At 32.9% G+C, this 10,722-nt stretch overlaps 1 long non-coding RNA gene across 1 annotated transcript in view; it reads right to left on the bottom strand.

The window, feature by feature from the left end:
• Nucleotides 1-1,472: 1,472 nt before the first annotated feature.
• The window catches only part of LOC145688215 (uncharacterized), a 92,963-nt gene continuing 83,713 nt past the window's right edge, over nt 1,473-10,722 (bottom strand). The window contains exon 3 of the long non-coding RNA XR_014131856.1: nt 1,473-4,688. This is a non-coding gene — a long non-coding RNA (uncharacterized LOC145688215). The remainder of the gene's footprint in view (nt 4,689-10,722) is intronic.

The raw sequence follows: 10,722 nt of genomic DNA, 5'->3' as shown, positions 1-10,722 counted from the left end.
GACTGAGTCTGTAAAAGTATGAACAAAAAGTTAAATCAACTCACCTTGGTTTATCAAAGTAGAATTCTTCTTTCCTCATAAATATCTTTGCACGTTCCAGTAAAACCATGTAACGACCTCTGCATGTCCTGGACTGTAACAATTTCAAAGTACTCGTCACTGCTCTCTAAGTGGTGAAAATATTAAAAAGGCAGCCCTTCAGTGGTATTTTTAATTTGAAGGAAGGAAAGTTATACAGGTAGACACGTGTGGCGAGTACATGGGATGTGATAACACACAAACATTTTTGAACCAAAAACTCACTCCTGGCAAGTGAAACACTATTTTTAATTTCTGATCCTCCATTAAGGAATGAAGCCGAAAACATTAACACAATTTCTGCTTAAATAATGGTTGTTTGGCAAACAAATCTCCTTATTCGCCCCCACAGTTTGATGCTACCCCGTGACTTTAAGTTCAATCATTTCAAATAATATCTCTAAATTTGCCAATCATTTCATTTGATGGGTGTGAAGCAAGAACATGGTAACCTACAATTTTACAATTGTAAGAAATTAGAGGTTTTCTGCTGCACAATTCATTTTCAAATTCGGAAAGCTAATTTTTCACATAAGACTACACATCAAGGATTAAACGGACAAGGTTAAACGAAGCGGTATGCGTTGCTCTCTGTCGGGTGCTGCAAAACGCAGCAATTTCAAGATTGTGGGTTATTATGTTCTTGCCTCACACCCTTCACTTCTTCTGATATACCTACTTCATTATGTTATTTGTAACGTATCTGTATGATGTACTTCGATTCCAACAGATAACGGCTGTCTACGTTTGCATATGTATAAAATTCATTATTTAAGTCATTCGTTGCTATATGTACGATATCTGGAAACTAATATCTTACGCAGGAAAAGTTTACAGGCTACAATTTGCGCATAGTACGCACTTCATCCGAATACAATGAATACAAAAAATTAGCACTTGGAGTGGGAGACCCGGGTTTGACTCTCCGTTGGAGCTGAACTGGTCCAACTTCTCCGTTAAGCTGCAGGTTTACGTCTCATATAGTCTCTATACCAGAAGACATATTAAACTTGGTCTAAGGACTAGACAGTACTAAAAGTTGACCAACCAACAAAAGCAAGTGTACAGTGCTCAAGCAAAGACCTGAAATCACACTCCAAAGTACCAGTTTCAAATGTTTATCCTGACATTGAATAATATTTATAGTATTTTTTTTTTTTTTGTTTAAGTGCCATTGGTACCTTCTTAATCTTCCTCATTGTGATATCCTCAATTAGGAAACCCTGCCGGGCTAGGTTACACTTTCATAACAAGAATTACACTTCATGAATAATGTGGAAGCTCTTGTTCCTAACTTTCAGCCTATTTTCAGTAAATTTGAACTAAATGTTTCAATGACATTATTCTGATTTTATTAAAATAATAGAAAAAGGAAGAATAAATATGGACACAATCATCAAAATATTTATTACCTACGACAAAATTTATTTCTTAAATTTATGGATTTATTACATTAATAGAGAAATCATATTTGCAACACAATCTTAGAAATCATATTTTACATACTTGATGGGAATAATGAATTATTAACAGTATAATTTTTTTGAAAACCAATTACAGGGCTAATACAAATTACAAATTCAATCTACAATATGGTAGAATACTCTGCAAAAACTCATGTGACAAAAAAGGAAGTTCCAGTGACAAGATATCAAACCAAGTTCAAGCAAGTTCTAACTCTTGGTACACTCACAGACATACATACATTACATAGCAAAGACAACATGAACTCTCTTCTTACATAATATGAAAAATGTAAAAATGCAATACCTGCATTTCTGCAGAGAATTTTGATTTTCGACACGGCAAAAGTCACCTTTAAGACATCACCAAGTTCTCTTGTGGCAGATATATTTTTCTTCAAGCATTCTAAAAATTAACCCACAAAGGGTGTACTCATGGCCTTGGCACTTTGGTACTAATACAGGAGGTCATGGGTACTTCCTCCAATCTGAAGGTATAAGATCACAAAATAAGATTTACTTATATATAAAATGAAATAAATGCAAACAAAGGAAAACCCTCGAACTTAGTGTTTGGAACCCACCCTGTTTAACAAGATCTCACTCTGGTTCCATACATTTACGTTGCTCGAGGGCTAACCAGTCTTCAAAATCTACATTTATCAACCCCACTCTTAAATATATCAAAATATCTTTATAATTCGTATTTCTTTTGAACTATTTCCTGAAGCTCTGAAAAATACAATTTCTCGTTGCCACCTATCTTCTTATCTATACAGTATTTACAACAAAGTAACATTGCGAGGATAGAACGAGTGTATTTTCCGAGTTTCAAGCAGTATTACAAAATGGAGATCCCGTTTTCTGGACAGACATAATAGTAAATATAACACAGCAACCTCATAGTTAATCTGTCCAGATTCTCTTACACATAAGGCTCCTTGTTGGATTGAAACATCACCAACATTGAGTTACTTTTTATTTATAGTTTGATTTATATCTCAGATATAAAAAGAGAATTGTTACTTTAAATAATGGGTAAATAAAAGATTATTTAATCATTTCTTTTAAATTTACCAAATAATCAAACAGGTAGAAAGCTATACTTCAATCTCCATATCGTTCTACCATATAACAATTGTGTTTAGTACAAGAATAAATCTATGGTGCAAAACCACAAACAACATCTTCAGAAAAAAGTGCTTTGATTTTCTTGCATTTTAAAATCTTCACAAAATGTGATCTGTCCTCTGTTCTGAAGGCATCACAACTTAATTTAAAGCTCAACAACAACAGATTCAGAACAGAAGACTATCACCAAAAGAGTCACACTTCAAATGGCATCTGGAGTACAAGAGAACTTGTGATGTGGCGAATTTTTGCCTTACATATACAAATCCTAGTTAACTAACTATATATAATATATATATTTTTTATATATAAAAGCATCACTGAGGCATCAAATTTAGCTATCGGGTTGTCAACCGAACACGTCATTTCCACGCTGAATAACTGTCTTCGAGTAATTTTCTATAATCATTCTTATCTAACTTGACCTTACATCAGCAAAACACAACTGTAATGTCAAATGGTTATACATATGTATTTAATCCATCTGATCTGACAACCCCCCATACGACACCTCAGAGAGGACAATCTTATATTTTTATAGAATTTATACACAGGGATCAGTTGAGATTTTAAGAAATCGGCAGAAAGTTATAAGAGATTACTCTACTACAAAATAAAACTACTATCTTGGTGTATAGCAGTGTTCTAGAACCAAGAATATAGAAAGAAACTTGAGACTGAAAAGTAAGTACAATACGTTACATCCTGCTATAGGTTGTGTTTCTTCCTTGTCTGCACTCTCAGCCACCTCCCACTTATTGTCTGTTTACACTAGCTTTCAACCATTCCCTACAAGCCATGGTATATCAAATTGCAAGTCAATTTGTGAGCATTGAAAAAGTCGATGACAGCCTACAAGAACCACCACAGACAGACTGCTCTCCTGAACACAATGTTCGTCTACTGTCCTTTTTCTTCAGCAAAATCGAGTAAGAAAGAACATAACAGAAGCTTGCAACTTGGAAAAAAATGCGGAAATTCTAAACCAGAAAAATGATCTTGATAGTGTTTAATTTATAATTATTACGGTTTCAAATTGACTGTTACTAATCTTTCATTGTGGGGAAATTTTAACATACTGTTGTTATACAACTCAACTGCTTTCTAGCATGTACAATTGTATTTTTCCCCATTCACAAATTCTGATGATTTGAGCAAATTAACTTATGTAAGAACTTTCAAAGAAATAAAAATTGCTCATCACATGCCTATAAATAATAACAATAATATGGCTATTCGTAGTTAAGGATAAATATATTTTTTGATTTCAGATTGTCAACTGATCCCTGCTATTTGCTATAGTTATTTTTCTGAGATATTTCCCCTTTATTTCAGCACAAAAAAAAGTAACATGGGTCTCTAATGTTTCCCAAGATCTAACCTCCTCTCCGTATATAGCTAGTCCTTTGAGAATCAAAGCAGATTTGGGCAGATCAGTAAATATACTGAATTTGTAATTCACTGCTTAAATTATCTCATTTTTCAGTCTTAAAAGTGGTGAAATCGCGAAAAAGGAAACAAAAAACATAAGCTATTAAATTAAGCAATTTAACGTAACTAATTGTTAGTTTAAAGTAGTCGAAAATTAACCAAGTTTTTACACATTTCTATGTAAGATTAAAATTCCTTGTGAATATCTTAATATATTAAGATATTAACGAATTAGTTATATTTTTCGAATAATTACACTCTATGGTTTCATTATCGTAATAACAATATTTACATCACATACAAGAACGGAGGCCCTAATTAACATAATATCTGCCACAGCCTAGAAAGGGCAACTTACAATTCACACTCTTGTATGTGTTGTACAAATCATGTTAAGAAAGGGCACGCATACTTATAATCTCCAAATATTAATTGTGTATGTCATACTCTTGTAAATATTCATAGTAGTTTTGCTACACAATCTAAAGAACAAATCTCGTGATGTGTGCCTCAATGTCGAGGAGGAGACCTTGGTATTCCCGAAACATAGTGTAGTGCTCTCATGTCGAAACTTCATTAGAACCCCTGAGACATATCGAGAAAAAAATTTGTTGATAAAAATACTGAGTTTAGACCATCTCTCTATAAAGTATTCCCTTATCGCATTCCATTTCCATTTCGTAGTTTCGTTAAAGGAATCATAACCAAATGAAGATTCAACAAAATTTATCAATAAGTAGAATAATTTTTAATTTGCAACAGAAGGAGATTTAAGAATATATAAATTGGTTTCCAATCTCGAGAACAAACTTTGTTATTTAAAGTCTCAAGACAATGATTTCAAGTTTCTAAACTAAACAAATTAAAAAAAGTAATATACGAATGGCAGAAACTAAAATAAGTCAACAAAAATTATTAATACCAGCTTTAAGGAATTCGAACGTCCTTTTCATCCCACTATTAGGTAGAACGTTGATTCAGACTGTAAAATATAGCACCATAAGATCTGTCAGATACTGTTGTTTTTCGCTTTTCTTCTATTCTTGTCTTTTTTATTTAACCTTAAAATGACTGCCTTTTGAAATTATCTTACCCAAACAACTTCCATTTCTTGGAAATAAATTGTGCTAATAGCATATACTCAAGACTGTAAGGGAGTATCACTTTTTGAATATGCTTCAATATAATTGACATATTTGCGAGGATGTTTTTAATTTATCATGTGAAGATGTATGTAAATCTCATACTCAATTATATCCTGAACACTAAATTCTTCTTATTTCAAAAGTTTTTCAGTGTGCATTCTATTATCTATGAATTAATCTTTCTTTTGTAAACAAAAGAATTCATCTTTAATGGTGTTCATGATTCGAGAACAACAAATGGAACAAAGTTTTAGTCATTTGACAAAAATTAATGCATAGTAGTTTCCATATAAACCATTTCTATCAAAGTTCGGTTAAGTGATAAGTTAGAAAATTCTCTATACTGAAAGTAACACAGAATAATAGAAATAATTTTTGGAACTAGTAAGAACTGAGTTTTGTGAGTGGACCCAATGCATTAGATTTAATGAAATTCGAATTTGTTTTAATTATAAATCTAAGTATACTAAATATTAGGTTAAGTCTCTCATTGCATATTAAATCTTTAGGTAATGTATACAGATAAAAATCAATATACCTGATCTTCAAGTCTTAACCATTACTGAAAGGGAAAACTGCAGAAAGAAATGTAAAATCTAATTAAATAACTCATGCACAAATACGTGAGTAAAACTGTCAAATGTACATTTTGATTGCGTTGCCTTCTTATCTAATAAATTCAAATTAGTTTTCTTTCATTATCATCAACTTTTATAATGATTTATGATGTAATGTTTAAATGCTTTGAAGAAATACTAGACTAAACCCTAGGAAAAAACTGTTTTCCGTTAAACTCAAATCTGAGTAACCGATGTTGCTCAAAATAGTGAGTATACCATGCACTTATATATATATATATATATATATATATATATATATATATATATATATATATATATATGGTGTTTCAATACAACACCAACAATGTTTGGGAGGTGATTCCTAACACCAAGATAACACAAGAAGTATAGACCAACCTGGGTGCAGAAATGCTTCATTTTGGAGTTATAGGCTGCCGAAAACATAAAAAAAATAAACTTTAAAGGTCCATAGCTCCAAAACTATGGGACCTACCATAGTCGGGTCAAGACTTCTCTTAGGAGCTAATATGTGCCCTATCCAAAAATACATGTTTCAGAATCCTGCGGTACTAACACAACAATTTTTATAAAGGGAGTTTGGCTAAGGCCATATAATTTAAAGTACTCAGCAACTACCTCTGTAAAAACTGTTGCAGAAATACCGCAGGGTTCTGAAACATGGGTATTTGGATAGGGCACATGCTAGTTCTTAATTGAAGTTTTGACCCGACTGTGATAGTTTTGGAGCTATTTACTTTCAAAGTTCATTTTTTCATGTTTTCGGTAGCCTATAACTCCGAAAGGAAGCATTTGTGCACCCAGGTCGAACTATACTTTTTGTCTTATCTTGGTGTAAGTCGGTGCTTTTTTGAAACATCCTGTATATTTCATTTCGTTACCGTAATTATCTTCAGATTAAATTTAAGCTGAATTAAAGTATATTAAAATTCAGAAAATTTCTGTTTTGTTTACATATATTTTCAACATTGAGTAATCATAAAAGTTAATATAATGTTGAAACATTAATACTGTATTGGTGTGCTTACTAAATAGTTGACTTTTAAAATGATATAAAATGAGTTTGGCACATACAAAGTAATTGCAATCTAAACATGTGTTAATTCAAATTGTCATAGTTGATTTCAATGGCTGATCGAAGTATAAACATTGTGTGTTTTTCAACTAAGTAAGTGATCTAACATTGAATAATAATTGTATGTTATATGGCAAAATTTGACCTCATTATTCAGAATTTCTTGATGTTCTGTATGTTCTTACCTGGATATGAAATTAATGACTGTCGTTATGGCAACAGGTTGAAGAAGACCCTGATGCAACCCGTAGATGGTCAGAGAATTCAAAAACTAAAACATTTTGCTATGCGTATGGTTATTTAAGAATGTTATTCCATCCATGTTTTGTTTTCGCGACATACCTTCCTAAAGGTTTGATCCATTATCTAATGTTAATTTTGACAATCCAAGTGATCTTACAAAAAAGAAAGAAACAAGAAATTTCTATTTTCTTTTTACGGATAGTAAAAGTACAATAAACCATACTTTTAACCGTAGACGATTTGGTAACTTGTAGCCGATTTTCATAGGTTATTGATGTTCTCTTTATGTAGTCATTAGTGAGGTTGAAGTTCAGTAATTTATTTGCTAAATTCATACTCCCTAAATGCCATTTATTGATTTTATGGCAGGATATTGTTGACACTTATCTCAGGCCGCAATAGTAGCTCACGTAGAAGATCTGCCATACAATTTCGCATACATTAGAAGGGATTACGATTAATAATGCTAGCTACATTTTCCCTTGATGAAAGTTATAATCCTGGAAAGAGTTCTGGAAACAAATATTACCCTCGAAAATCCGCCAATGCAGTATTAAACTTATTTATCTTCCGTCAACCCTTTCCCTTTTCTAAAAGCAATTGTACTAGATCCTATTCTTTTGGACTAGTTCGCAAAATTTGCTAAATTAGGGACTGGCAGCTTGCAGTGCAAAGGGCTAGTTTCATTTGTCTGGAAATGCTTTTACCCCTGTCTCCCCGCAAGCCCTCTTTCTCTCCTGCAGTTCTTTCAGACTCGGTATTACTCACCCACCAGCCACGGTCGTAAATTCGTGGAAAACGTGGATTTCGAAAAATATGGTCAGTCCCATTGAGCAAGAGGGGGGAGACTTAGGAGGGGAGACGAACTAGTCGATACAGAATCTGATTTGGAACAGGCACGACTCTACGCTGTCAGCAGCTGACTTGTGTAGCCCAGCGGCAAGATTTTTTTCGTTGCCAAAAAAGAAGAAAAAATAAAAGTAGAACCAAAAGACGGCCTTATTATTATGCTTAGTTCTATGAACAAAAAAAGAAGAAAAAACTCACAGGCTGCTTAAAACATATCCAGAGTTGCACAATTATAGTAAATGTGGTATGTTTAGACCTATCCAGTAGAAGTTTAATGTAACGCTATTATTTCCAAGAGCCTGTATTTGCGAATTTTTCGTCGTAACTTGAAATGTTTTATGCAACAAATAAAAGTTGCTGACTAAAGCTATATGTGCTTTACTGCTGTAATTGTTAAGAGTTGCCATTCAAACTCAATTTCCAGATAAGGAATTGCCCATCACGTATTGCTTGTTCTTGAAAATCAACATTCAACATTGTTATTCAGTGTACTACTATGTCGACTAAAAATATACCACCCTAATGCCATATTTAAATATAACTTTAATATTTTATTGTTCCGAAATTACTTTACATTCTCGACTGAACTTAGCTACATAAAGAACTACATATGCTTTGTTGATAGTTATTTTGAAAATTTGTATTTTGTAACAGAAAAATTCTCAGTTTGGAATTTAACTCATATGCGTTGAGAAGGAATGCACAATTCTTTCAATTAATCAGCTACAGATCAATTAGAAAGTAGTAATATATTCATACAGTACTGTAGTCTATGTACAGTCTTGTTCAAGTAAATCCGGTCACCCATCTCTATTTGGAATCCTATGCACTTTCACCTACAGTTGGTATTAAATCAAACGAATTTCAATTTCTGTGGCCAATTGATAACTTCATTTGGAGTCGAGTGTCTTTCTTAAAGAATGTTGGATCTCCAAGATTGGATTTCAACAAGACTATACATGAAGCAAAGATTTTAAAGTCCAACATTGCTCTGCCGCAATACGAAATGAGAAATTAAAAAAAAAAGGAAAGCTATTTTCATTCATAAAATCCAATCTAAAAACACAATAAGCCACTTCTTTAAAATCTCATTTCATATCATTTGATCTCTTTGTATATTTCATTTGTGTTTTATAACTCTCTGCAAGAATTACTAAGACTTTGCTACAAAAAGATCAGTCCATGTCGTAAAACAGATCAATTTCCCTTATATGACTGCAGTTGGAATCAGCTACAGAGGGTGGGTCAATTCATTTCGTCCTCCACCCGCACAGTAACTTCAACTAACCCCACCCCTAGATGATTCTCCCCCATTTCCCCCTACATTGTTTGTGAGAGAAGCACGGAGGGATTTCGACTCTAACAACTGAGTCATCTATTGTTGTATTTGGAAGTACAAAAGCATAGCTGCATCTTTCTATGGCAAATAATTAACATGCGTTTCGAAATATGGATATTTGTCATGAAAAGTCAAAAAAGAAATAACTTGCTGTGATTTTGGGCGCTTATCTTCTCAGATTGCAATTTTAGTAATAAGTAGAGCTTTTAGCAAATATAAATTATAAATTATCACATTCACATCCATACTGCACCTGTAACATTTTCACACGCATCCGCGCTCGCGACATCTTGGTTCGCATCCGCATCTCATCTACAGACGATAGAATAACATATGTATGTAACTTATTTTTTGTACAACAAGTGTGATTTCAAAAATAATTTCTAATATAATAATTCTATTTCATATTGTGTATAATGTTTGGAACATATATTCTAGGGAGACACGAAAGCTCAATGGCACAGCGTTGGGGTCCCCAGTTTGATCGCAACTGCTACTAAGTAAGTTTTGTAGTGGATAAGCACAATATACGTGGCTTTTCTCGGGATTCTCCAGTTTAATCTCAGTTTCTTAATCCAACATTATCATGCATAATGATGAGTGTATAGTATATACAGAATGGCAAAGTTCTATTCCTAATAGTTTCAATCTGATGATGAATGAGTCACTTTTACATACAAGATAATTTTCAATAGTGGCCTGCTTAAAAAAATAACACTACGAAATCAAGCAAGAGAAAAATTTCTCACTAATTACCATATCACGAAATGTTTTTTTTTCAGTTTGTCTCATAGTACTTTCTAAGTACTGTGCCTTTTCAATGTTAAATCAAATGGTAGCATTACTTAGCTACGCAATACGTGGTCAGCTCACTAGCTCCTATTGCTTTTTCTTCTGGCTTTCTAAACAAAAATGTGCTGCTTTTAAACGCAGGTGGGTCGTTACTTACTTCACAACACTGAATTAACATCAAGAACTCCGAATTTCCATCTAGAATCAAATTAATTCTTGGCGACGCATACTGAACTTTCCGCATTCTTGCCTTAGTCTTACATGGAGTACTTTTGCTTTGTTCAAATTTTGATAAAGTGAAACAAGAATAGGCAACGCGCGACAAGTCTGTATATATACAGAGTTATACCCAAAGCTCTACTATCTTTGTATTCAAACTGCCCATACTATGCTATATTGTTGAAAATTAATGTTTTATTACAGTATTTGTGGTGTGGAGTAGACTGTACGAGAAATAAATAGATTTTCAGAAACCCCGGCAAATAATTTGTAAGTTTAAATAAGAAAAATGAATGAGATATTTTTCAAAACAATAAAAAAAATAATTACATCTCATTGAATGCTCATGCTCTAATCA

This window comes from Thermobia domestica, chromosome 6, assembly GCF_964235325.1.
Source record: "Thermobia domestica chromosome 6, izTheDome1.hap1.1, whole genome shotgun sequence".
In the NCBI taxonomy this organism is placed as follows: domain Eukaryota; kingdom Metazoa; phylum Arthropoda; class Insecta; order Zygentoma; family Lepismatidae; genus Thermobia; species Thermobia domestica.
The sequence above is the reverse complement of the archived record's forward strand: the minus strand, read 5'-3'. Positions and strand labels throughout refer to the sequence as shown.